The 26,650-nt window shown below is 36.5% G+C and overlaps 1 long non-coding RNA gene across 1 annotated transcript in view; it reads right to left on the bottom strand.

Moving 5' to 3' along the window:
* The window catches only part of LOC112931078 (uncharacterized), a 460,348-nt gene that overhangs the window by 63,719 nt on the left and 369,979 nt on the right, over positions 1-26,650 (bottom strand). The window contains exon 4 of the long non-coding RNA XR_003237259.2: positions 15,299-15,381. This is a non-coding gene — a long non-coding RNA (uncharacterized lncRNA). The remainder of the gene's footprint in view (positions 1-15,298; positions 15,382-26,650) is intronic.

The raw sequence follows: 26,650 nt of genomic DNA, 5'->3' as shown, positions 1-26,650 counted from the left end.
AAAGTAAAAGCATGAAAGCATGGTATAAATAAGTAAGCTGATTAAAAAGAGACTGGGTTGAAAATTCTGATGTCAGGCCTCACATTTTACAAGTTTGAAATGATAAGGACACCTCACCTCATTGCATCTTGTCATACTATGTTACTGTAGAGCTAGTTGGATTTGTAATGCATGATGAGTTACAGAGATAATACTTCCCCTTTTAAAATCTTCTGAATAAGGTATATCTTACATATTTGGCAGATGGTTTCATCTAAATCTGGATCTTTTCCTTTGTAAAGAGGAAACAGCACATTGTCATTTTTGCACTGGATTCTTCCTTTTGCCAGTGAATGATAGGTGTTACACTCCATATTAAAATATTGCTTACTCTCCAGATACACTATATTGTTTTACACAACTGGACCTCTGTTAATGTTCCCTTCTGTTTTTTTATGTCTTCAACTAGCTTGCCTTTAAGCTAGCTAATAGATAGCATCTGTTGTCTACTATAATAAAGAGATTCAAGTAATTTTATACAGTCCTGACTGAGAGATGAGGAACTTCTCTAAGGTTAAACATTTCATATTTTTATCTTAAAAGAAAGTAACCTTTCAGAAATTTTTAATGATTTCCTTATATTGAAGGGGAAAGGACACTGAGACAACTTTATTATCATATAATTGAACGAGCTTTTTGGTCACTTACTGTGACCTTATTGTCAGAGCAAAAGAGAAGCATCACTTTTGAGCCTAGGTTCCCAAAAACCCATGTAGTCTCTAAAGTTGATGAGACAGTGTCTATTCTTTAAACCAAATGACATTAATTTTACTCATCCTATTTCAATGCCTTAAATCAATCTCAAGTCATAAGAAAAGTAAAGAAATTTACCTTTGCCTTCATTAAAATCAATTTTCCTGAGGACACCTTCCACCCTTCTAGTTCTCAATAATGTTAAAATATTGGTGGAGTGAGAAGATCCTCTGAGAATCAAAAGACTTTAAAAATGAAGTTCCTTTTTGTTCCTCTTATGAGTCTAAGAACAGCATGCCCTCTTTATTATCAATCAATTCATCCATCAAACAAATGGAGAAAAATCATAGCCCTTAAAATTCTAAAGTTTCCCTGACCTTTAAAAAGAAGAAAAAGTTACATGATTCTACTCATTCAAACTCTTTCGTTCCTAAGCAAATACCAAAATACCAAAATGTCTCCCAAAGAAAAAGAATAGAGGGACGCCTGGGTGGCTCAGTGGTTGAGCATCTCTGCCTTAGGCTCAGGGCCTGATCCTAGGGTCCAGGATCGAGTACCACATCGGGCACCACATCGGGCTTCCTGCAGGGAGCCTGCTTCTCCCTCTGCCTAGCTCCCTCTCTCTCTCTTTCTCTCTCTCTGTCTCATGAATAAATAAATAAAATCTTTTTAAAAAGAAAAAGAATAAAGAAAAGGAAAATGTTCTTAATCCTAGTCTGTAACTACATAAGGAAAAGCAAGCATATTTTAGAAGAAAAACAACCTCTTTGTTATGTGGGATGTTTTAATAGTCAAACCACCCACCATTTGCTATTCAAATCAAAACTGTAAACTCACTCACTGATTTAAAAAAATATTTGGGTACTGAATATATGTCAGCTCCTGCATTAAGTGTTAGGAGCACAAAGATGAGTAGGATGCTACCCCATTTCCCAAAACTCTCACCATTTCCCTGCCTTCTCTTCTTCCTCTCTCACTCCCTTATATGGAAGACTACTACTTAGAAACAGTACATCAAAACCAGTTTCAACCCAGTTCATTATTGTTTCCTGAATAGATCTAATTTTGGAAAGGCCTGATTTCTTCACTTTCCAAAAAGGACTGGAGGATTTATCACCTTGAGAATAGTTTTAATGGACAAATTTCTTTTGGTGCAGTTTTTATGTGACTTGTACCACTTATAGAATAATAGAGTACAAAATATAATAATCATTAATATTTAAGGTGACAGTTTGGCACTTAGCTTAAAATATTTTTTCAAGGACACTTGAAATAAAGCCTTAAAAAGATGACAAGTGAAGATATGACAAAATCTTTACAAGAAAAATTTGGCATCAATGTTCATCAGCAAAATCAATTACTTACAGTGACAAGACAGTGAGCTAAGGCAAGCAGTGCATGCACATATTCAACTCTTGAAAACTGTCAAAGGCATGATTTTATAAAATTGGCTCTAAACATAATTATTGTTTTATTTTAAAGGAACCATGCCCAGATCTCTGGCTTTCTATGGATTTGAATTCAATGGGGCAAGCTTGAAGATATGTTACATAATCCTCCTCTTGGCACTATTTATCAAGTTGATCAGTACCTTGTATTGAGCCTCTTGTCCTACTAGTGACTAGCAGTGTACACTGCAAACATGACCCCATGCAATCCTCATAGAGAAATCAGGAATTTTATATTACTTTTCCCATTTTACAGATAAGGAAATAGAATATGTCAACCTAAGAGTCTTGTCCACAGTCATGCAGCTAGTAAATGACCAAGCGGAGATTTTAACCCAAGGACATCTAGCAGTAAAACCCGTGTTCTTCACCTACATATAAATTATAGGAGTGCAAACCATAGACTTGCTTTACTCTCTATGTGTAGGCTAACTAAGCACACATACCAATTTGTTTCACTTTACTCATTAATTTAAGAAGCATCATAGCTTACATTATTCCAAACACTCTCTTAAGCACTTTCCATAAAATATACTATTTAATATTCACAAAAATCCTGTAAGATCAATACGATAGTCAACATTTTACAAGCAGGATACTAAGACTCTGAAAGGTTAAATAAAATGTCCAATTTCATGGAATCAGATTAGCAATCAGGTTGTTTGATTCCAAAGTCTGTGTGATTCACGTGATACTCAACTATTTCTTGCCACCAAATAAAGAAAAAATAAAGATGCAGTTATAATTACAGAAAGCAGAAAAAATTGAGCCTTTGCACAGTTAGCTGCCAAATTTGTGTAAGTAGACATTCTCTGTTGGTAAAATTATGGAAACCTCAGGCATATCTCCAACCCAGCTCTATGTCAAAAAACAAGAAAAGTCCATAAAGAACTAGTACCTAATGTGCTCACACAGTGTGTGGCAGGAACTTCACTTACATTGTAACATTTTATCTTCACAAAAGAAGAGCATCTTGGGTCTTATTTCATTTTTGGGAGGGTGTAGAGTATTTTATTATTTCCCGTGAGCTGAACAATGTATTAGCTATCAGGACCTTCATTTCTTCATCTGAGAAATGATGGGGTTAGACCAGTGATCTTCAAGGTCTTCCAGGTTTAGAGTCCTGTCATTAGAATTGGGAGCATCCCATCCCATCCTTCCAACTTACTCAGCTAGTGCAGCCAAGCTAGTGATTTGAACCTGAGAATCTGCTGGAGGACTAATTGAGGTGTTAAAAATGGAGTGTTCACGTGAAAATAAAGCAGAATAATTCTGAGTGTTATGTGTAATAAATATTCAATAAATACTTTGATAAATTTCACTGGGAAAATGAATAAATGAGATAATGAGTGTTTTTTAAAACAGTTTTTATAGTTATATGGTTATTTTAAAATAAATGATAATATCAATGAACTCACAATCAATGCACGTATTCAAGAAGCTGGATACTTCTCTCAGGGATGCAATAATTTTTTATTTCATTGACAAATTCCAATAGATTATATTTCCCTGGAAGATTATCCATTTTATTCAGGTTTCAAATTTAGAACTTGCATAGAGTTTAGCAGCACGGTAAATCTTTTAATTTCCTCTGAATTATGTAGTTATGTCTCCTTCATAATTTTTAATTGCTTGTTGTTGCATTTATTACTTTTATCTTTTTCCATTCTCTTGATTATATCAACTAATAGCTTATTTTATGATATAATTTCAAATAAATTGCTCTGGGTTTATTTGTTCTATATTTTTTCTGTTTTCTAACTTATAGATTATGCTTTGTACTTATTCTCTATACTTTTTTTTTTATTTTATTGTTTCTTTTCCTTTTATGTTGAATGTTTAAGCCATTTACTAACATTTTCCTTTCTTTTTCTTTTCTTTCTTTCTTTTTTTTTTTTACTGTAAGTTTGGAGGGATGAAACTTTTCTCTGAGCAATGCTTGAGATAACTGGCAAATCTCTGATAGATGGCATTTTCATCATCACTATTTCTTCCTGTCTGTGCTTTGTGCTTAGATTTCCCGTCTGAATCAAGAGTTATTCATATGGAGATTTGCTTAGTTCTGTTTTTAATTCCCAGCTAATGGAATATTTTTGGTTTGTTGCTTGCTGTTTATTTCCTACTTGATTGCATTATGATCAGAAAATGTATTTTAATACTTCTAATATTTGAGTTCATTAAGGTTTTCTTTATGGTCTAATATATGAAAAATGTTTTTTTGTGACTATTCCTAAAATACTTGAAAATAAGACATATTATATCTTTAGGGTACAGAATTTGACATAAATATGCTATATAAACTCATGTCAATTATGTATATTAATTAGATATTAGATCCTCCCTTAATAATATTTAGATCTTCTGTCATCTTACTTTTTTTAAAAAAGGTTTGTTTATTTGAGAGACAGAAAGCTACATGGGAGCCAGGGTGGGGGGCAGAGGGAGGGGGAGAGAGAATCCTCAAGCAGACTCTCTGCTCAGCACAGAGCCCAACACAAGGGCTCAATCCCAAAGGAAGAGTCAGACACTTAACCAAAAGAGTCACCCAGGTGCCCCTAGCCTTATATTTTAATCATCTTCATTGTTAATGGACTGAGATGAATGAATGAAAAGTATCCTACTAATAGTGTTTTGAATTTTTCATTTTACTTCATAAGTAAAATGGTGCATTGATATTCACAAGTTATAAATTTATCATGCATTATACCCTTTGGTTAATATACAGTGTCATTTTTCACTAATTTAAATATTTGGGGCATAAATCCACTTTAACTAGCATTAAGATAAAAATCCCTGCTTTATTTTTGTTTATATTTAGTAAGCTTTGCCCATCCTTTTGTTACTTTGTTTCAGTTACTTTGAATTACTTTATGTCTTATCATAAAGCATAGAATTGGGCTTTTTGTGGTTTAATCTGAAGATCATTTTAATAAACTTCATATTTGTGATATAACAGATACAACTGGTCATAATGCTGCTACAGAAGTCCAAGTTTCCTAATCCACAATTTTGAAGTCCAGAAGTCTCTAAAAATGTATACTTCTAGATTCATTTTAAGCCATCTAATCTAAAGTATAAGAGGTTAGTTATATTTTTAGCCCAGTTTCCTAGATAATAAGTTTGCCAACAAAAGTATTAATGTGTTCAATTACAGAGTGCTGCTCCAGATTTCACCACAGATGTTGAAAAACGTGTCATATATGCACCATATTACCTTTCTAATATCCAAATTCTAAAGCCCAAAATATAGTATAGCAAAGGGACTTCAGACAAGAGATAGTACAAATGTATAATCTTTATTTTCATTTGTAGCTTAAAAAATAGTTTTACTTTGTGGTCTGTTTTTGCATTTTTCCCTTGATATTTTGACATATTTTTGGTTTAAGGATGACTGTTATTGATATAATATTAATCTTCTTTGTCTCTAGATCATTTTTATTAATTTCATTACATGATCAATGAAATTAGTGTATTTCCTTTTTTTCCAGATTCATTGAAATATAATTGAACACAGTTGTATAGATTTAATGTGTACAATATGATGGTTTGATATACATATACATTGTGAAATGATTACTATAATCAAGTAGGTTAACATTTCTATCATGTCACACAGTTGCCATTTTATGTGTGTGTGGTGATACACTTAAGATCGACTCCCTTAGCAAATTTTAGAGATATCATCATATTATTAATGACAGTCACCATGTTGTGCATTTGAACCCAGAATTTTTTCATCTTATAACTGACAGCTTGTACCCTTTGTTTAACATCTTCCCATTTTCCACACACCCTAGCCCCTGGGTATCACTATTTTACTCTTTGGCCTATGAGTTTGTCTTTTATCAATTTCACATACACATGTGATCAGAGTATTTGTCCACCTCTATCTAGCTTATTTCACTTAGTATAATATCCTCAAGATTCATCCATGTTGTGGCAAATGGCAGGATTTCTTTCTTTTTATGGTTGGAAAATATTCCATTGTAAATATAAACCATATTTGTGTTTCCATTTATCTGTCTACAAACAATTATGTATGTCCATATCTTGGCTGTTGTGAAAAATGCTACAACAAAAAAGGAATGCAGACATCTCCTCAAGACACTGATTTATTTCCTTCATATGTATACTAAGAAGTGTCACTGTGGATCACATAGTAGATGTATTTTTAATTTTTTGAGGAAACTTCATATTGTTGTTTATAATTGCTGTAGAACTTACATTTCTATAAAAAATGTACAGGGTTCCCTTTTCTCTACATCCTTGTCAGTACTTAATATTTCTTCTCTTTTTGATAATAGCTATGCTAACAGATATGAGTTTATATCTCATTGTGGTATTCACTTTGATTTCCCTGATGATTAGTGATGCTGATTACATTTTCCATGCATATTGGCTATATATATATATATATATATCCAATGTAAAAGTATAATCTATAAGTTACATAGTATATATACTATAAACTTATCTCTTAGACCTGCCTCTGCTGCATCCCATAAATTTGGTATTATTTTCGTTGGTCTCAATATACTATTTTGATTCATCTTTTCTTTTTAAATAATTTTATTTATTTATTTGAGAGAGCACTAGAGAGACAGAGTAAGCATGAATGGGGGCAGAGGGAGAGGGAGAAGCAGGCTCCTTGCTCAGCAGGGAGCCCAACACAGGACTTGATCCCAGGACACTGGGATCATGACCCGAGCCAAGTAACCCACTAAGCCACCCAGGCACCCTTGTGATTCATCTTTTGATTTTGTCTTTGATTCATTGCTTGTTCAGAGGAATGCTGTTTAATTTTTGCATATTTGTGAATTTTCTAATTTTCTTCCTATTATTAATTTCTAGATTCATACATTTTAATTGGAACAAATGCTTAATATAACCTCAACCTTTTCAAATTTCAGACTTGCTTGGTAATGCAACATATTATCTATCCTAGAGAATGTTTTGTGTGAGCTTAAGGTGCTATTGGTTAGAATATTCTGTATATGTCTGTCATGTCCATTTGGTTTATGGTGTTATTCAAGTCCACCATTTCTTTTTTGATTTTCTGTCTTAAGTATCTATCCAAAGTTGAAAGTAGGGTATTGAAGTCCTACTATTGGTGCACTGCTTTCTATTTCTCCCTTCAGAGATGACAATGTTTGCTTTAATTATTTAGGCATTCTAATGTTGAGTGTGTATATATTTAGGATTGTTATATCCTCTTAATTAATTGATCTTTTTATCACTAGATAATGACCTTCTTTGTTTTTTTGTCATCCTTTTTGGCTGAAAGTCTATTTTATCTTCTATAAGTGTAGCCATCCCTGATCTCTTGTGATTATCATTTTTATGAACTATCTATCCCCATCCTTTCACTTTCAGCCTATGTAGGTCCTTAAAGCTAAAGTGAGATTTTTGCAGCACATGGTTGGATCTTGTTTTTTATTCATTAAGCCACTGTGTCTTTGTTTGAATAATTTAACCCATATGCACTTAAAGTAATTATTGATAGATAAGGACTTCCTATTGCCATTTTGTTAATTGTTTTCTAACTATTTTGTAGTTTCTGTTCCTGTCTTCCTCTATTTCTGGCTTCCTTTGTCATTTACTTTTTATAATGATATGCTGAAATTTCTTTCTTTCTTTCAGGTATCTGTGAGATGCTTTTCTTTGTACTTACCATGAAGCCTATGTAAAATACCTTATAGTCAAAGTAGTGTATTTTAAACTGATAACAAGTTACTTTCAATCACATACAAAAACTCCATACATTCAGGATGTGAATAGTCGGTTATCTCTCCAGGCAATTCCCCCTACGAACCAAGGATAGCATCATTTTGGAGAGATCTTCACCATCATCTGGAGGCTATACTTCTTAGAACCATCCTGTGTAAAGGACAGCTTCTGCCACCAGCTGGTACACCATTCACCCTCTCTATAGTAAACATGGAATTTAAAATATGCACATCTTGTTGTGCCACACACTATGAAAACTGTGATTTCTTCTGGCTCTTTCTGAAGACTGCTGAATCATCACCATGCCATGCCTTTCTTGCATCCTCCTGCCTGTCTGCTTATCTCCTTTATTTCCACTGCATTTGCAATCCACATATTTTGGTGTCTACGGTTTTAGTGTAGCTAAAAACAGTTGTGATTTTTGTTTTTAATTTTTTATCTTTTATAAGTTTCCAAGGAGAAAAAGAGGGAAATGCTGATTTTATACTATCACATTCATATTGAATGCCTTAGAAAATTCTGTTAAAATTTGCCAACACATATGCCTATATATATGTTTGCCAAGAATGAAGCAGATCAGTGTCCACCTGATTCACTGCTGCATCCCCAGTGCTGATACTAATGCCTCACAAGCAAAGGATATTCAATAAATAATTGTTAACATTATGAAGTCTATGTATATATGAGCTGTTGGTCATTCACTTAAAATATCGTTCTTTCTGATGCCTTTATACAATGGCTAAAAAGAAGGTGGCAAATATATGTAGGTGTATAGAACTCACACACTTAAAATTTAGTAAAATTAGATTGCTAAACATTACATATAAGGTTTACTCTGTTAAAAAGGAAAAACCAAGAAAATAATAGCTAATGTCTATAACCATATATGGATGCTTGTGCATTTTTTTTAAAAAAAGAGATATGAGTGTAAATCAAAAGAAACTTTAACCTTCCCTATCATGTGTCTTTCTAAAAATGAGACTTTTATTTATATTACACTTGTGTAATTTAAAATAAACTTTAAAACCATATCCTATTTTCCTGGAAAATGGTACAGCTTACCTCTCTTTCTCTCTAGATTTTTGCCACAGATCAGATCTCAGAAACAGCTTCACTGGGAGATGGGAATCTGCATGACAAGGTTTATGAGAATGCTCTTTGAGAACAATTTCTACCAGGGGTGTGGAAAGATTTAAGCAAAGGAAAAAGTTTGGTTGTGATGCAGTTAGAGCACAGACCTCAATCAATCTCACAGATATTCTACAGCTGGGACGGCTGTTCAGCGTTTCCCTCCCTGAAGAAAGTGGGATAGGCCATTAAACCCCAGCATCAACCAGTCAGTGTAAGTGGGTTATGTCTCTCTAGCTAAGAGCAATTCCTAGAGAGGGACTCATCTAAGAACTGTCAGTCACCAAGATTCCCAGGAGCTAGGGCATGGGTATTTGAGTGCTTTAATCCTGATGTGGCAGGGGAGAAGAATCTGGATAGCATCCATAAGTATGTGAACTCCTACAGAAGAGGAACTGTGTCTTTATCGGCATTTTATCACCAGCCTACTGCTTACTTTCTGGTACATGACAGAGATTCAGTGAAAACTTGCTGGATGAATGAGTAAAATAACATATCTGGTAAGTATAAAACTCACTTTCACTTGAGTATAAAGAAAGAGCTAAGAGGGATCCCTGGGTGGTGCAGCGGTTTGGCAACTGCCTTTGGCCCAGGGCGCGATCCTGGAGACCTGAGATCGAATCCCACGTCAGGCTCCCGGTGCATGGAGCCTGCTTCTCCCTCTGCCTGTGTCTCTGCCTCTCTCTCTGTGTGACTATCATAAATAAATAAATAAATTTTTAACAAAAGAGAGATCTAAGAGTGTTGAAAAATGAATCTAAAAGAAGTAGATAAGATTCTGTTATGGTTAATGTTATATGTCAACTTGACTGGGCAATGGAATGACAAGGTAACTGGTTAAACACTATTTGTGGGTATGTCTATGAGAGTGTTTGAGAAAGAGACTAGCATTCGAATTGGTGGATTAAGAAAGGCAGTTTATCTTTCCCTTTGTGGGTGGTGGACATCATTCAATCTGTTGAAGGCCTGAATAGAGCAAAAAAATAGAGGTCTATATATATATATAGTCTATTGGTTTTGTTTCTCTGGAGAATCCTAACTAATACAATACTTGATACCAAGAAGCAGGGCAGCAAATACCTAAAAATATGGGCATGGTTTTGGAACAGGGTTACCAGGCTGGAAGATGTTTGCGGTACATGCTAGATGAAGCTGATACTGCTGTGAATGAACTGTTAGGGGAGCCTCAGTGGCTCAGTCAGTTAAACTTCTGCCTTGGGCTCAGGTCAAGATTCCTGTTCAGTACTGAGCCTGCCTCTCCCTCTACCTCTGCAGTTCCCCCTATTTGTGCTCCCTTGTACTCTTTCTCTGTCAAATAAATAAACAGGGATCCCTGGGTGGAGCAGTGGTTTATCACCGGCCTTTGGCCCAGGGCGCGATCCTGGAGACCCAGGATCGAATCCCATGTCGGGCTACCAGTGCATGGAGCCTGCTTCTCCCTCCGCCTGTGTCTCTGCCTCTCTCTCTCTCTCTCTGTGACTATCATAAATAAATAAAAATTTAAAATAAATACATAAATAAATGAATAAATAAACAAATCTTTAAAAGAAGAAGAAGAAGGAACTGTTAGATAATTCTGGTGAGAGCTCAGAAAGAAAAGAGGAGAGCTGGAGAGAGCTTCCATCATCTTAGAAAATACATAATCATGCAGGTATTGGAGCAAATATGGATAAAAGTAGATGAAGCTCTGAAAGACCATTCTGATGAGATCTCAGATTGAAATAAGGAACATCTTATTGGACAATAGAGAAAAGGTGATCTACCTTATAAAGAATGTGGCCACATTATGTTTGTGTTCTATTGTTTTGTGGAAGGTAGAACTTGTGACTTATGAAATTGAATATCTAACTGAAAAGATTTCTATAAAATAGTGTTGAAGAATCAGAATGGTTCCTCCTGACTACTTAAGTGAAATGCAAGAAGAAAGAAACTGAAGACAGAATTGTTAAGCAAAAAGGAATGAGAATGTAAAAATTCTTAGCCTATTCAGATTGTTGAGAACACTAAGGGTGTGGTCCCAAAACCTTCTGATAAGGAAATTAGCATTGGTGTGAACTTAATCAGTGACCCTAGTATAAACACTGCCAGTTTGAACTAAAACTGTTAGAGACAAAATGAAATGAGGGAAGACTGTCAGACTTCTTAGATGCTACAGAACTGGAACTTAGTTCTATTCAACTGCAAACATGCATTATCCTTCAAAACAAGAGAAGAAGAACCCCAAACAAAATATAAAGATTATTAGGCTGTCATACCTAAGACAGGCCCAGAGGGCATGGGCCTGGTGAGTGGGGCTGTCTTCAGTTTAATTTCAAAGGGCAGCATCACTGCCCAGCCAAGCTGAAGGAGCATAATCCCTACCCCTAGGGTTTCCTGAAGGCTGGATTGCCACTCCAGTGGGCCTACAGAGAATAGCAGTAAGCCAAAGAGGATTGTTCTCAAGTCTTAAGGTTTAATGGAGACTTGCTAAGTTTAAAACCAATACTTGGGACTCATCACTCCTTTCTACTTTCTGATTTCTCTCTTTTAGAAGGTCTACCCATGTCTATCTCACTACTATATTTTGGAAGTGCATAACTTATCTAACTTCATAGGTTCACAGCTGGAGAAGAATTTTGCCTCATGATGAATTGTACCTTGAGTCTCATCCATATCTGATTTAGATGCTATTTAGGTAAGACTTTGGACTTTAGAGTTGATGCTGAAGTAAGTTAAAACTTCTGAGGGGGTAGCCCCGGTGGCTCAGCGGTTTAGCACTGCCTTCAGCCCAGGGCGTGATCCTGGAGACCCAGGATTGAGTCCCTCGTCAGGCTCTCTGCATGGAGCCTGCTTCTCCCTCTGCCTGTGTCTCTGCCTCTCTCTCTCTCTCTCTCTCTCTCTCTCTGTGTGTCTCTCATGAATAAATAAATAAAATCTTAAAAACAAAAAGACTTCTGAGGCTGTTAAGATGTATCGAATGTACATTGCATGTAGGAAGGCCAAGAATTTTGGGGGGCCATGGATGGAATGCTATGGACTAAATGTTTGTTTCTCATAATTCATATATTGAACCCTAATCCCCAGTGTTATGGTATCTGGAGGTGGGACCTTTGGGATGCTAATTAGGGTTAGATTATGCCTTGAGGATGACACCCTCATGATGGGATTAATGTCCTTCAAAGAAGAGGAAGAGACATGAGATTTTCTCTGGCATGTGAGGATACAGCAAAGTGTTCATCTATAGGCCAGAAAGAAGGTTCTCATCAGGACACAAAATTGGTCGGGGCCCTGATCTTGGTTTCCAGCCTCTAGAACCATGAAAAAATGAACATTTGTTGTTTAAGCCATCAGTCTTGGCTATTTGTTATAGCAGCCTGAACTAAACAAGACAATTCCCTGTAATATTGGAACTGTGATAACGAGTGACATTGGTAAGCTGTGTTTAGCCATAGTAAAGGGTAGAGACTATATTTTACACATCTTAGGAATCTCTTGAAGGGTTTTAGCCAGTCTTATGATCAACTTTAGATTTTGGATTGAGCACTTGCCCAACAGTATAGATGAGAACAAAACAGGAGGAAACAAGATGACCCACAGCTTTTGAAATAGTTTGAATAAAAGTAGATGAAGCTCTGAAACAGAACCAGCAGCAGTAGAAATAGGAAAAATTATTTTTAAAATATGACTTGATTCTGTGTAGGGGTAAGGGAGAGAGGAGTATAAAATGATCCCAAATTTTCCAGCTAGCATGACTAGATGTTGGAATTAAGTGAATTCTAAAACATAAGAGGAGTAACAGTTTTGAAAGAGGAATTTCACTAGGCCGTTAAGACCAGAGAATGTCTTGCTTACCATTTTATCCCTAGCCCCTAGGATAGTGCCAAGCATATTTTAAACAGAGAGATCATTAGAAAAGTCAGGAGAGTGGATGAAGTGACATTCGAAGTCCTTTCCTAGTATATTATTGCATTAAACAGTGAGTCCTGCACAATATAATACTCTGGTCCTCTGAAATTACTTTTTATAGAAGTACCTGAGAGTATGCTAAACCCTTCAGAGAAAATTCTCGGATGTACTACAGAGCCCTTTAAATTTTAACAGAGATACCTTGGGCTTCTGCAAAGACTTGATTCTAATAGAATTTGTCAAAAATATGTTAAGTATTTTTAAAGCTGTATTTGAAATACACAGTCAACTGTGAACTAGAATCATATCTGAGCACTTTAGGGATAACTAATAATGTTTTTATTTTTGACTGTGAGAGAAAATGTCATATATTTGGCTTGAAGTATAAATCCATACTGGCATAAGACTCTTTTTTTTTTTTTTTAATATTTTAGGAGTTTCTTTTAAATACACAAAAGTACCAATTTAGCCTTACTTATTCATCTTACAGAGAAAGAAATTTAAGCTTAGAGAAGTAAAATAGTATGCTCAGGACACATATCACATCAATGGAAGGATACAGAAGGAAGCCAACTGTCCCAGGTAAGAGTGTGATGATCTTATCACTGCACCAATAGGCTGGGAAAAGATGGCATTTTCATTCAGACAACTTCCTGCTACCGCTGTTAGGTAATTACCCTACCCCTTGTAGATAATGTGATTGAGTGATTCCAAAAAGCATTAATGTAACACATAAAGGTCCAGAAAAACCCTACCATTTATCTAGGCAGCAAAAATTAAAGTCTATAAATTACAAACAAGGGTAATGACTCTGATATAAAGAAGAGTCACAGTGAGCAAATTAAATCCACAAGTCTATAGAAACAGATTGATTACAAACACATTTTCGAGGTGAAGGGCAGGGCCGCTGAATAGATAGGGAAGAAAAGAGATTTTTCTGCTTCTTTTCTTTTCTGAGAAAAATGCCTCTATTTTGTTTCTTTTGTAACCCCTGTTCAGAGATACCTTCCTTTCATCAGCCAACCAAGTGTCACTCCCCAAAAGGTCCATGTGGAACATCCAGTCAAGGGGCACTGCACTGAGCACCTGAGTGCCGAAGTCACAGAGAAGAGGTGGGTGCTTGCATGGTTCACACTCGAGAGCAGGGGAGGTTCTACCTTTCTTCCTTCATAACTGAGCCATTTCTACTTACCTCTGACTCCACTACTGTTTTAAGAACAATAATAGGAATGATCAGTGAATCGATTGCTTCATGAGGCATAATGATGATTCATACTTTTTATCTATCCACAGTTTTTATTTTCAATTTCACTAAATCAATCAACTCCTTCATCTGCAGAGTACCATAATCTCAGTAGACTCTATATGCATTAGTTTGATTATTCTTTTTTTTTTTTTTCAAAGATTTTATTTATTTACTTGAGAGAGGGAGCATGAGAGAGAGAGAGAGGGAGCAAGAGCAAGAGAGCACATGCACAGGTGGTGAGAGGAGGAGCAGAGGAAGAGAGAGAAGCAGACCCCACGCTGAGCAGGGAGCCCTATGTAGGGCTGGATCAAAGGACCCTAAGATCATGACCTGAGCCAAAGGCAGATGCTTAACTGACTGAGCCACCCAGGTGCCCCTAGTTTGATTCTTCTTTATCTTAAAAAGACACACTATTTTTCTCTCTTCACAGTAGGAAAAAAAAAAATTAGAGTAGGATGAGTGTCCTTTTTTTGTACAGAACCAGATAGTAAATATTTTAAGTTCTGCAGGCCATATGGTCTCTGTTGGATCTACTCAGTTTTGCCATTGTGGCATAAAACTATCCATCGACAATATGTAAATGAGTATGTCTGTGTTCCAATAAAACTTTATTTATAGACACTAAAATTTAAATTTCAAATAATTTTCACATGTCACAAAATATTATTCTCCTTTTTTTTTTCCCCCAACCATTGAAAAATGTTAAGCCATTCTTAGTTTGTAAAGTATACCAAGCAGGCCAGGTTTGGCTTGTGCATTATAGCTTGCCCATCACTAAATTAAAACTTTAACTTTTCCTTCTTCAGAAAGAAAGCAGTCAATTCAGGAAGAGCCTAGTATAACCGGCAATCAATATTGATTATGGCAAAAGTAACTTTCATTGGCTCTTTGTCCATATTTTTTGTCAGTGTAAAAATATCTGAATCTTGCTCATAAGCTTGCCAGCCTTGCTGAGAGATCATGAGCCATGACATGTTTATTGGGAAATGGTTTCCTTAAATGGTCACCTGGTTAACTCCTACTCATCAAATCATGGATTAATAATAATAGGAATAATAATAATTCACTTGCAAAATGAATAAACCTTTTTATCACTTGTCTAATACCTTTGTTGCACTAATAAGAAACTTACACTATGGAGTTCCAATCGAAATTCCATCTTGGTTCACATACTCAGGATTTGCAGGAAGAATACCATTCTGGGCCTTCATTCACCTGAAAAAGAATGTGTTTTCAGTTTTATCTTTTCAAGAACATTTGCCAAAATAATTCATTTGTGATACTTGGGCATGTACAAATTGTCAATCTACTTTTTAATTTCAGAGAGTAATTTCTGGCCACTTGTCTTCAGGCTAGTAAAGACTGAAGTGACAGGCCTTTGGTCAGCTCAGACTGGGGGAAGAGAAAAAAATTATAGAGTTTTATATGTCACTTACTGGCACCCACATGGCCAGGGTTAGATTTTCCTGGGGCCAGTAAGAGAATGTGGAATTAATACTTCGGCATGACTGTTGCCCAGAGCCAGAGAGCTAGCAAGGCCAGGTAGGTTTAGTAAAGCCAGAACTGAAAAACAGACCAAGCTTGATACAAAGACTAAGAGGCATGGGATAAACTATAAATCAGAGAATCTACAGAGATAAGATCAAGAGCTGATAGGAAATGGAACCGGGCTACAAGATTCTCCAGTGTTTTCTATGCACACTACCAGATACTAGATGCTCACAGTTGTCTTTAGGGGTCAATGTGCACATATTTCCAATGTGTTAACCTAGGGCAGAGAAGATTATTTTGCTACTAGAGATCTCAGGTTTCAAAGGGTGGAACACTATGCAAGATCTCAAGGGCCCTTGGCGAATAATTTTCTAAGCTTATATATCACTGGCATTACTTCAATATGCTATATGCTATACCATATGGCTATATCTCTCTCTTAAGATTGTTAGTTTTTTTAATATATTGTAATTTTCACTACTTATAAAATTATTATATATCACAAAACATCTAGGATAGTACACAAAATGTTGTTAGGACTGTATTTAAATAAATACAGTATGAGTAAGAGACACAAAACCTCTCTGCTTCACCAGAAATAGTGTTTTTTAAAACACTTTTTAAAAAACTTGAATATGATTATTTTTGATTGAAACTTTTGTTTTGCCCATGACTAAAGCAATACATGCTTACTAGTAATCAGTGAGAAAAAAAAAGAAAAGAGAAAAGGAAGGGAGGAGGGAGATGGAAAAGCAATTAGGGAAGGAGAAAGGGCAAAAGACAAAATATTTCCACTGGTACAATTTTTGTGTTGCTCATGTTATTGTTTATATTATTTTTTATATTCATATACAGAATTTAAATGGATGGATAGATGAGAAATTATACATGTGCATAGTTTTTTTTTTTTTTTACTAGGCCAGATATTTCCTATTTTACTATAAACTTTCTTTTTTAAATTTTTTTTATTGGAGTTCAATTTGCCAACATTTAGCGTAACACCCAGTGCTCATCCCGCCAAGTGCCCCCCTCAGTGCCCATCACCCAGTCACCCCAACCCCCTGCCCTCCTCCCTTTCCACTACCCCTTGTTCATTTCCCAGAGTTATGTGTCTCTCTATAAACTTTCCCATAAAATCATTTTAATTTCTACATTAAAGTCCATTAACTATATATTTGTCACAGGTTATACATATCTGTGGTAGGTGGGTTCTCTGGGAAGCACACTCCCACTCAGCTTAGGGTGCAAAGATTCAGGGATGAGTGCCCTTGGAATGAACATCGTAGGGAGGGCAAAGAAGGCAGGACTGGGCAGAGAGAAGTCAGGCTGTAATGCTGGCCCCATAGCCAGCTTGGGCAACCCCACAGGGAGCTCTGGCGCTAAAATTTGCCCCATGTTTCACCTTAATACCCCTAAATTTTATATCATGGTACATGGGCTGTCTTGAGAAGGGTGTATGACATCCAGCAAGGTAGCTTTCAGCAGCCATCTGGAGTCCACCTAACAGAAGCACTGCCACTTGACATTGTCTGCTGACAGCAGCAAGGGCAACAAGTTCTTCCTTGCAGGGATATGTGGACATTGTATCAGCATGCCCACCACAATATTCCATTTAATGTAACTTTTCATTGTTGCATTTTTATATTCTTACCAATTTTCCTCTATTAAAAATACTCTGCACATTTTCTTAAAACAGGTATTTAGGATTATTTCTTTAGTTTATATTCTTCGAACTAGAATTACTGGGTTAAAATATTTTAACGATATGATAAATTGCCCTCAAATAGTTGTTCCAATTTGAACTCAAGCTACTAGTATACAAGAGGTGCCCATGTTCCAGAATTTTCAGCTTCGGATATTTTAATCTAAAAGTAATAAACCGACATAGATTTTTCTAAATTTTCCTCCTATAGATTATCAGTGAATCTTAACATTAATTTTTGTTTTTTCAATCGATAATATAACCTCTGTTGCAAATTGCCAATTCATTCTGCCCATTTTCTTAAGGGAGTATAGTATTTTCACCACGAATGATAGAATTTTTTAAAGTCTTGTTCGATTCCAGTATAGTTAACATACCATGCAATATTAGTCTCAGCTGTACAATATAGTGATTCAGCACTTCCACAGGACACCCAGTGCTCATCACAACACGTGCACTCCTTCATTCCCACTACCGATTTTCCCCATCCCCCCACCCACTGCCCCCTTGGTGACCATCAATTTGTTTTCTATAGTTAGGAGTCTGTTTCTTGGTTTGCCTCTCTCTCTCTTTTTTCCCCTTTACATGTTTTTGTTTATTAATTTCTTAAACTCTACATATGAATAAAATCATATGGTATTTGTCTTTTTCTGACTGACTGACTTACTTTGCTTAGCATAATACTCTTTAGCTCCATCCATGCCTTTGCAAAGCCATTGATGAAGTTTTGGAATATAGGTGAGGTGTGGTGGGGTGAGGATTGGAGGCAATGACCAAGAAAGAATTCTTCAGACGTCTTTGGTGCAAAATGGTCGTTTTACTAAAGCACAGGGACAGGACCCATGGGCAAGAAGAGCTGCTGCCCTGGGCTTGTAAGGAGTGGCTGATTATATACCTGGGAGTTGGCAGGGGTTTGGGGATAGCATACTCTCCAAGGAATTTTTGAAGCAAGGTTTCCAGGACCTTGAGGGGGCTAACTATTATTGGGGAAAGCTCATTTATTACCATCTAATAAAATCTTAGTCATGAGACCCTTCAGATGTTTATCGGTGGGCCATGTGCTTGGGGGATGATTGCCAACACATATCTTGCAGGAATAGAGATAAAGGAAATTTCTAAAGGAATTTTTATATGTTAAAGTAGACTTACAGGATCCTGGTGGTAGAGCTAAGACTGTCTTTTGCCCTTAGTAAAGTATTAACACAGAGGCAGCTGACTCCGTAGAGGAATGTCCCTCTCCCTGCTTCAAGGACTTGTCAATATGCTGCCCCAGGCTTTGTGCTTTGTCCTCAGCTGGTCTTCTGTTCTACCATCACTGTCATGAACAGAATTTAAAGGGGTTCACTCGTAAAAATATTCTAGTTTCAAAACTTGAAGTTAGTTAATTCAATATCATCAATTTTGCTTCTCTTTTACTCAGTTCACTTCATTAACTCATTTATATTATTTGATATTATATTTTTCATCTTCCTTTCTAGCTGGCAAGTTGAAGGGGAGAGAAATATGATGTAAAATAGCCTCACGTTCTGTATGGTACAAAAGCATAAACCACAGAAAAAGCCATAAGGAGATGCTCAAGGAAATTTATGGAAATACCATTCATTGATTTGATAGATGGATAAAAAGACGAATAGATAAATACTGTCTACCAACATATTATTTGTCAGTAGCTAAAATATAAACTAAAGAATTAAATGATTTTCTTTTAAAATATAAGAGCAATTTTGGGCTTGTTATTAACTGACACTTACAGTGCACTTTGGAAATCAAGAATAAAAAGGCATTAATAGATATTTATTTTCTCCCTGTAAGCTTTTCGTATCTTATTTTGCCACAAGAGCCTATTTGCATGGGGCCTCTCCATTTTAATTCAATCAGTTGCAAATTAATTTTCTAGGGAACAAAAAGTATTCCTGAGAGATGTTGTATGATTTCCATATTGCTTTTATTTTCATCTTTAGGTTTAAAAAAGAAAACAAAGTTAATGAAGTTGTTAGTAATAGTCTTCTTTTCACGGAATTTTTTTAGATCTCATTATGCATTTTTTAGTTGTTTTTTTTATAGTCAAGGTTCACTGCTATTCAAATGAACATCCGCCAGAACACTAATGTATTAATCATGACATACACAAATGGATGTGATAAACACTAGGAATCAAAGAGAGCTGTAATAAACAGTCTCCATATGCAATATGACTTACAAATATTAAGTGCAACCCAGGCTTGCTTTCTTTTGGTGTTCTAGGCTTTATTTTTCCCCCATTATCTATCCCTCCCACCCAAAGTTAACTTCTCCTCTTTATCGATTTTTCACAAAGGAATTAATTCCGACCACATGTCATTTATTATAGGGTTACTGCATGCAACTAAAAAGGTGCTGACTACAAAAGGACTAAAATACTTAGCAAAGTAGAGCCCAGTTTAGGTAGGCTTAGCAGATTATCAAGGTCTTACTGAGCTCTCCCCTTTTTGTCAATGCTGCACAGTTGTCAACAATTCAGAATCAATCTACCTAGAGCACAGCTAAAAATGGGAATTCAGAGGCCATGGTTCTCCAATCCCTGACAACAATAATTTCAACCAGTTTTGGGGGGTGGGAGGGTGCAGGGGACTTTCACATCTATTGATTATTCATTGCTCAAGTAACATAATTGTTCATTCAATTACCGGTAAGAAAAGAAGGGACGTCATTAGGTGCAGTAAGTCATTAGGAAACAGGGAAGTTCTGATATTCCAACCAGTGTAGTGTGATGACTCTCACAAGCGGTAGTAAAACATAAGTCATAAGACAAAGATTACAGTATCATCAAAACCAAAAGATTTCAAGGGAGCAATACAGTCTGCCCCTCTTTGTCTGAGACATCTGTCCAATTTCTCTTTAGCCTAAGAAATGGAAGCATTTTTCCTGGTTACAAAGACACACTGGTTCTAGGATGAAAAGCAGCCTTGCTGCTCTATTTTAAAGTCTGTATGACAAATGCCACAAGTGCACACACATGTGCATGGGTGTGTCTTGTTGATTTGATCAATCTCAGGTTTCATTTGCCTGACTTCACAAACCACTGCAGTAATGCTGAACTCATGGAACAGTACTATGGTTGTAGATTCTTCGTTCCTTAGCTGCAGTCTTGGAGAAGATTCCTCTGACAGTCTTAACTGGAAGTTTATAGTCTTCATCCTTAGAAATAAACCAGGCCTTATCCTCCTTGAAATCAGAGATCAATAAGGCTATTTGCATAGTGGTCTCAGAAAAAAAAAAACTATCTCCTTTTTGTTTTTAATGTGGCAATTTTACTGGCTGCTTAGCATTCTATCATTTAGAAAGTAGTTTAAAAGCATTCAAGATTATCTTTGATATTTAGAATCTTTTTCCTAACTGTATATCCCTTGGGCATCTGAAGGGCATAAGCCACTTCTATAGGGTTCTTACTTGCTGACCCAATCAGAGCACTGGTAATGAGGGAGAGCTCTTCAAGAGACCTTATGACCTATACCCAGTTATCTAATAAATGAGTATTAGTAACAAAGTAATTGATTCCTCAGGATACAAGCACATAAAGCATGTCAGGCTAAAACAAATCTCCCTTTTTGCTTTACAAAATATAAGAAGTATAGGGTCGATTTTAGAAAAGAAACAAATCCAACAAATCCATGAATATAATATATAGCTGATATATATATATCCCTACAGTAGGGAGTAGATTTATGGTTAGCAATCCAATGGATAAGGTGACTTGAATGAAAAATGAAGGACATCATCAAGGGCCAACCACTTAGTCTCAATTCTGGGACATCGCCAAGACCCAATAGCCATAAATCATGAGATGGAAACACAAATGGACACTCCCTTCACTATTACCAAACAGCAAATTCTCAGTGGGTAATGGGCTTCTTTTTATGTGTCTCATCCACCAAACTACAGTGAACTAAATGTAAATGCTCTGTGATGCCAACCCATATAATGTGTGTGCTTTGCGCATGGTAGATACTTAATGAGTGTTTCTGGGCAATTATGATATTCCTTTCATGTAAGTTTTCAAATAAGGGGGGTAGATTAGCTAGTTCTCCTTAATATTTGTGAAGTGGATGGAGCCCCTTTCTTTTCTCTGACTTGGTTCCTGCTATCAACTTAAGTGACTTCTCAACATGTCTGATCAAAACTTCCCCTTGGTAAAGCATGTGTGATGTAAGGGTCTTGAATATTAGTGAAATTCCCTTCAGAATGGCTTCAGTAAGATCAGATGAATATTTGTGGGGAGACCTCTAAGATTATGCCACAGAAAATCATGTCTGGGATTAGACAATGTGAAAAAGACCACAGCGGTGATAAAACAGCCACAGTTCCTACTCTGTTCTTCCTTTGTTTCAGAATACCTCAGCTTTTTCCTGTTTTGAATTAGTCACTACACAGCACAACAATGTATATACATAAAAATATACCATGCAATCCCCCCATATCACTGCTTAAAGCTGTTCAATGTCTTCCCTCTGTTCGTGTACAACATTTAAAATCCTGAACAACACCTCATGTTGTGGTTCTCATGTGAGAACCATGCCCTGGTTCTCTGTGCTCCAGTTACACCCACCTTTTCTGAATTCTTCAGTGGAATCTCCCTCTCACCTTGAGAGAAATGTCTCAGTCACCTTCCTCTTCCTACCATTGCCTTGGCCAGAGTATGTCATTGATCAAGTCTCCATTGAACTGTCATTCTCAAAAAACACTGAACTTTTGGTAAGTGGGGTAATAAAATTAATAGGAAGATGTTATGGGAAATTCTAATTGGGACATTTAAGTGTATTAGGTTTAGTGAATACAAAAAAAAAAAAAAAGAATGAGTTCAGTGAAGTTAGGGTAGCCATTGAGAAAAACAGACACGCTAACATGAACTCTTTTACATTTTCGAAACCTTAAAAGAGAAGTTGGTCAAGGATAAGCAGTCCGTGGAGCATAGGATCCAGCCAAGACTGAACTGTGAGGCACCACTCCGGTCCAGAGCCCTCTCTGCAGTATTTATTAAGAAGATGCAACATACAAATGAAGTCAGTAGTAACTAAAGGCAGAATAACAGGTGGACCAGCCACCTCTACTTGGGAGGAAGCTTGGAAGGGGCATTTGGAAAGGGTTTGTCAAGTGCACAAAGCACAAGTTGACAAAAGAATGGATTGGGCTATAAATAAAAGATGCAGAATGCTCCTTAAGGTTACTAATATTGTCTCATTCCGTGTATCTCCAAAGCCCCACCTATTCTATTTGAGACATTGTTTCATGAAAGAAAGACCCAGGGCTCAATGATTATAGAGTTCATTTTCAAAAAGGTGTAGTGAGTCAGACTGAGTTACTAGTAGTTGTGTTAGTTTACTAAAGAGACTTCTCTTCCTCTTACTATCAACAAGGAACCCACCTAACAGGTTGTCATGGTAAATGTAAGAGGAGAGAAAATAAAGCACTGACCACAATTGTGGTTAAATATTTATGCTAAGATTTTTAAAGGTTTGTCTCACTAACTGGACTGTTAAGTACCCAGTGAATAGAATCTGTTTTGCCCACCAATGTATCAGTTGTTTATCATGTTGCCTGGAATATAATTGGGATCCAATAAATACTCTGATGGCTGACTGGACAAGTGGCATAGGGAATCCATATAATTGTGAATATTCTTCCACTTGATGCTGAACATAGAGGAATATCCCGCATACAGAATGAACATAAAAATTTGGTAAGTTCCAACAAATATACAGAAAAAGGTACTCCAGGAATTTTTTTTTTCCATTTAACGGTAGTCAAAGGGATAAGCTGATTTCCCTTCTTTCTCACAAAAATGTCTTCCCACCATCTCTGTTAACATACCACAGTCTCTTATACAATGTATTGGGGTTGGAAACTCTTCAGTGAAAGAAGGGATAGTTCTCTTTCTTATATAAGTCTTCTCTGGAGTGACCATTTTTGAGGTGTGTGAGACATACATACAGCAGTTCCTGTGATGCTGAGGTAATCTATCAATTAAAGAGACCCCAAAACTCTACGAAAATGACAAGACTTTTTTTTTTTTTAAAGATTTTATTTATTTATTCCTGAGAGATACAGAGAGAGAGGCAGAGACACAGGCAAAGGGAGAAGCAGGCTCCACACAGGGAGCCCGATGCGGGACTCGATCCCAGGTCTCCAGGATCACGTCCTGGGCTGAAGGAAGAAGCTCAACTGCTGAACCACCCAGGTGTCCCAAGACTTTGTTTCTTTTAACAAAAGTCTCCAGAACACACAGGTAGCTGAAAATGGGAGTACAAGCAGAGATCCTAAAATGAAGAACTCCCTCTCTACCTTTAACAAAAAGAATTTTCAAAATTTGTTTGATTTCAGACTTTATCAAGCTGAATGGAGGAAAAATAGAGGAATAAGAATTCGGCCCTAAAATTTCATGGCATGCTCCAGCCTCTGGGTCTGGCCTATTTCATCCACACAGTCACTTAATACCTTTCGGTAGGTATGGCACACAGACCAGCAAGCATCCACTTCACCAGAAAATTTAAAAAATACAGAATCTGAAGCCTCACTTCAGATCTAGTGAAAATCAGTCTTTTATCAGGCAATCCATGTGCCCATTAAAATTTGAAAAGTACTGACCTGGAACCTATAGTATATGATGGAGTGTATGTGTTAGACTACATTTTAGAATATTTTTAAAGCTGAAATTTAAAATTGAGGGTAGAAAAGATGATTCTTGGGACACACACAGATGAAAGAATTTCTTTTCATAGGAAGATACTAAAATTTAGAAAAGGTCAGAGACTACATCCCGCAGCTCCAAAAGGCAAATTCAAACTAGTCTAGCCAGAAAGAACAATAAAAGCATTAATCATTCCCTTCCAGTCCTTCAAGCTTCAGATATTCTCACAGATGAGAAAGACAGAAGGAAGATGTTCTATCCACAGAGGAAAAGTCAAGAAGTCAGAAAAGGCCCAGTGCTCAAAAGATACTGTAAGAGAAGCCCAGAAATTATAAACTGTACTCTTGGTAATATAAAAATAGTAATTCTATTTCTCAACTCTCCTTTTTCACTTGCAGTGTACTTAAAATTTTTTTATTCATAGATAGTTATATACATTTTATATCATTCCTCATTTTCTCCATTAGATTATAAATTCCATAAAGAAAATGATAGCTCCTTACCTGCTCAAAAGAGATTTCCATTTTTCACAAAGATTTATTATGCACCTTTTGACCACTCACTCTCCAAATATAAAGGACAATTAAATTTCCTCAGGAATAAGCACATGATTCAATTTCTCTTGCAATACTCATCTCCCCTTTCCACATCCCCAATCCCTTCCGAATGAACTCCTGTCACCACCTCAGAGAAATCTTTCCTGGCTTCCCCACTCCTTCCTTTCTACTTCTAAAACACTTAGCCCTTCCCTCAACTCTAGCACTTACAGTGTTCGGTAAATTGCTTATCATCTGTCTCTGTTATCTACTGTGATGTCCTTGAAGCCAACACCATAGCACAGATGTAGTTAGAGCCTTCCAGCTTGAGTCAAACTTGAATAAAATACCTCATTTTGCAACTTATGCTGCCTGATACCACGCTTTCAATAAATTTCTGCTCTGTTTCCACAATGGTTCCTCAATTTCTGGTTCACCTCTGTGCATGTGATCTCTATTCAGTGTTCATCCTGTTGTACACCAACTTCAGTTTTATTGACATTTGCCAGAAGAACTGAATTATATTCATGGCTGTAGGGATTTTGCTCAAGAGTGATGCAGTTTTTCTCCATCAGGTCCCTTCATGTTCTTCCATCATACACTGTCCGAGCTCAGTCATGTGACCTCAAACCCCTGCAGGTGCAAACCAGACCCTGGCCCCCAAACCGGAGCCCAGGTTGATCTCTCTTCCTCAGCATTCAGAACAACTGTTGGCAATGATGTTTTTTCCAGTCATTACACTTTTACATGTCCAATTGCTCCAGTAATGTTTACTCAAAAAATAACTGCATAAATAATCTTAAAACTGGAATCTGAAAGATCTGCTAAACTCTCAATCATATAAAGAAATCCTTAATCTTATGTTCTTTTCTTCAATCTCCCAAAGGAGGATAAATAGGCCAACTTGTATCTCACATGACTTTCTTTTGAATAAAACTGGTAATCATCCCCTCTAAATACAAGACACACAAAAACATAGAGAAATTGATGTCGAAAATGCACCTCATTCATCAGGATTCTGAGTTACTATCCAGAGAATCCATAGTATGTCTGATCAGAATCAGAAACCCAATTGGATGTGCCTTTACACTGGCTGGAAGGGATACTGGGAGGTGTAGGCTGTTAGGGATTGCATTTTAGGAAGATAGAATTCACACTACGGATTATTAATAAGTGGAGTGGATACAAAGAGATTTGAAGTAGCCATGAATAGCACACATTCTCTACCTTTACCAAGGTATTAGACTGTGAAAAGTCTAGATATCACACAAAGTAATGGGAACTTTCTCGGGATTGGGACTCGCTAAAACGTTTAGTGCAATAGTATGACATCACCAAAGCTATCTTATAAGAAAACATTTCGGGCAAAAGACAGGATTAGATTCATGAAAGGATAAAAGGAAGATGTTATTGGCAAGATAATAATGAAAACCTGAAAAACGAAGGGTAATAAATAACTAAAAATTACTGAGCATTTAATCCTCATGAAAACTTTGGTGGAAGCTTCCATTGCTCATTCTCATCTAATTGTCCTTTAGGTTAAGCCCCAAGAGAGTATTTACACTTCTGTGTGTTTTTGTGCATGACTAGTTCTGGCCAATGGGTTGTAGGAGAAAGGAGAATATGTCATTTCTGGGTCAAAGCATTTAAAGGCTGCATAAAACCGTCAGTCAATAAGCCCCTTTCAAGCACTCTCCTTCCCAGTCACAATGGACAGTTGAAACACCCCTTGTAAAAGGATCCTCAGTCATCCTGGATCCAAAGTAACTGATGTGCAGAGCCTTCTGCCAACCAGTGCAGGATATGAATTGTGAACGAGGTAAAAACCTGTGTTTGTTAAGCCCCCAAGATTTTAGAGTTTATTTTGTTTTGTTTATTTTACCACTGCATAAATTAGCTTGAACTGCCTTACCCAATAATCCTGTAGAAGAGCAATTGCCATCCTAATTTTCAGCTAGGGACAATGAGGCTCAGAGAGATTAACCAAAGTCAACAAGGAAATGTGTACTGGAGGTGGAATTTGTTTTGTTTTGTTGTTGTATGGCTGTGTTACCTTTTGTTTGTTGTTTTTGTAATTATATCATTCATGTT

This window comes from Vulpes vulpes, chromosome 4 (genome assembly GCF_048418805.1).
Source record: "Vulpes vulpes isolate BD-2025 chromosome 4, VulVul3, whole genome shotgun sequence".
NCBI classification, from domain to species: domain Eukaryota; kingdom Metazoa; phylum Chordata; class Mammalia; order Carnivora; family Canidae; genus Vulpes; species Vulpes vulpes.
This window is presented reverse-complemented; position numbering and strand designations above follow the sequence as displayed.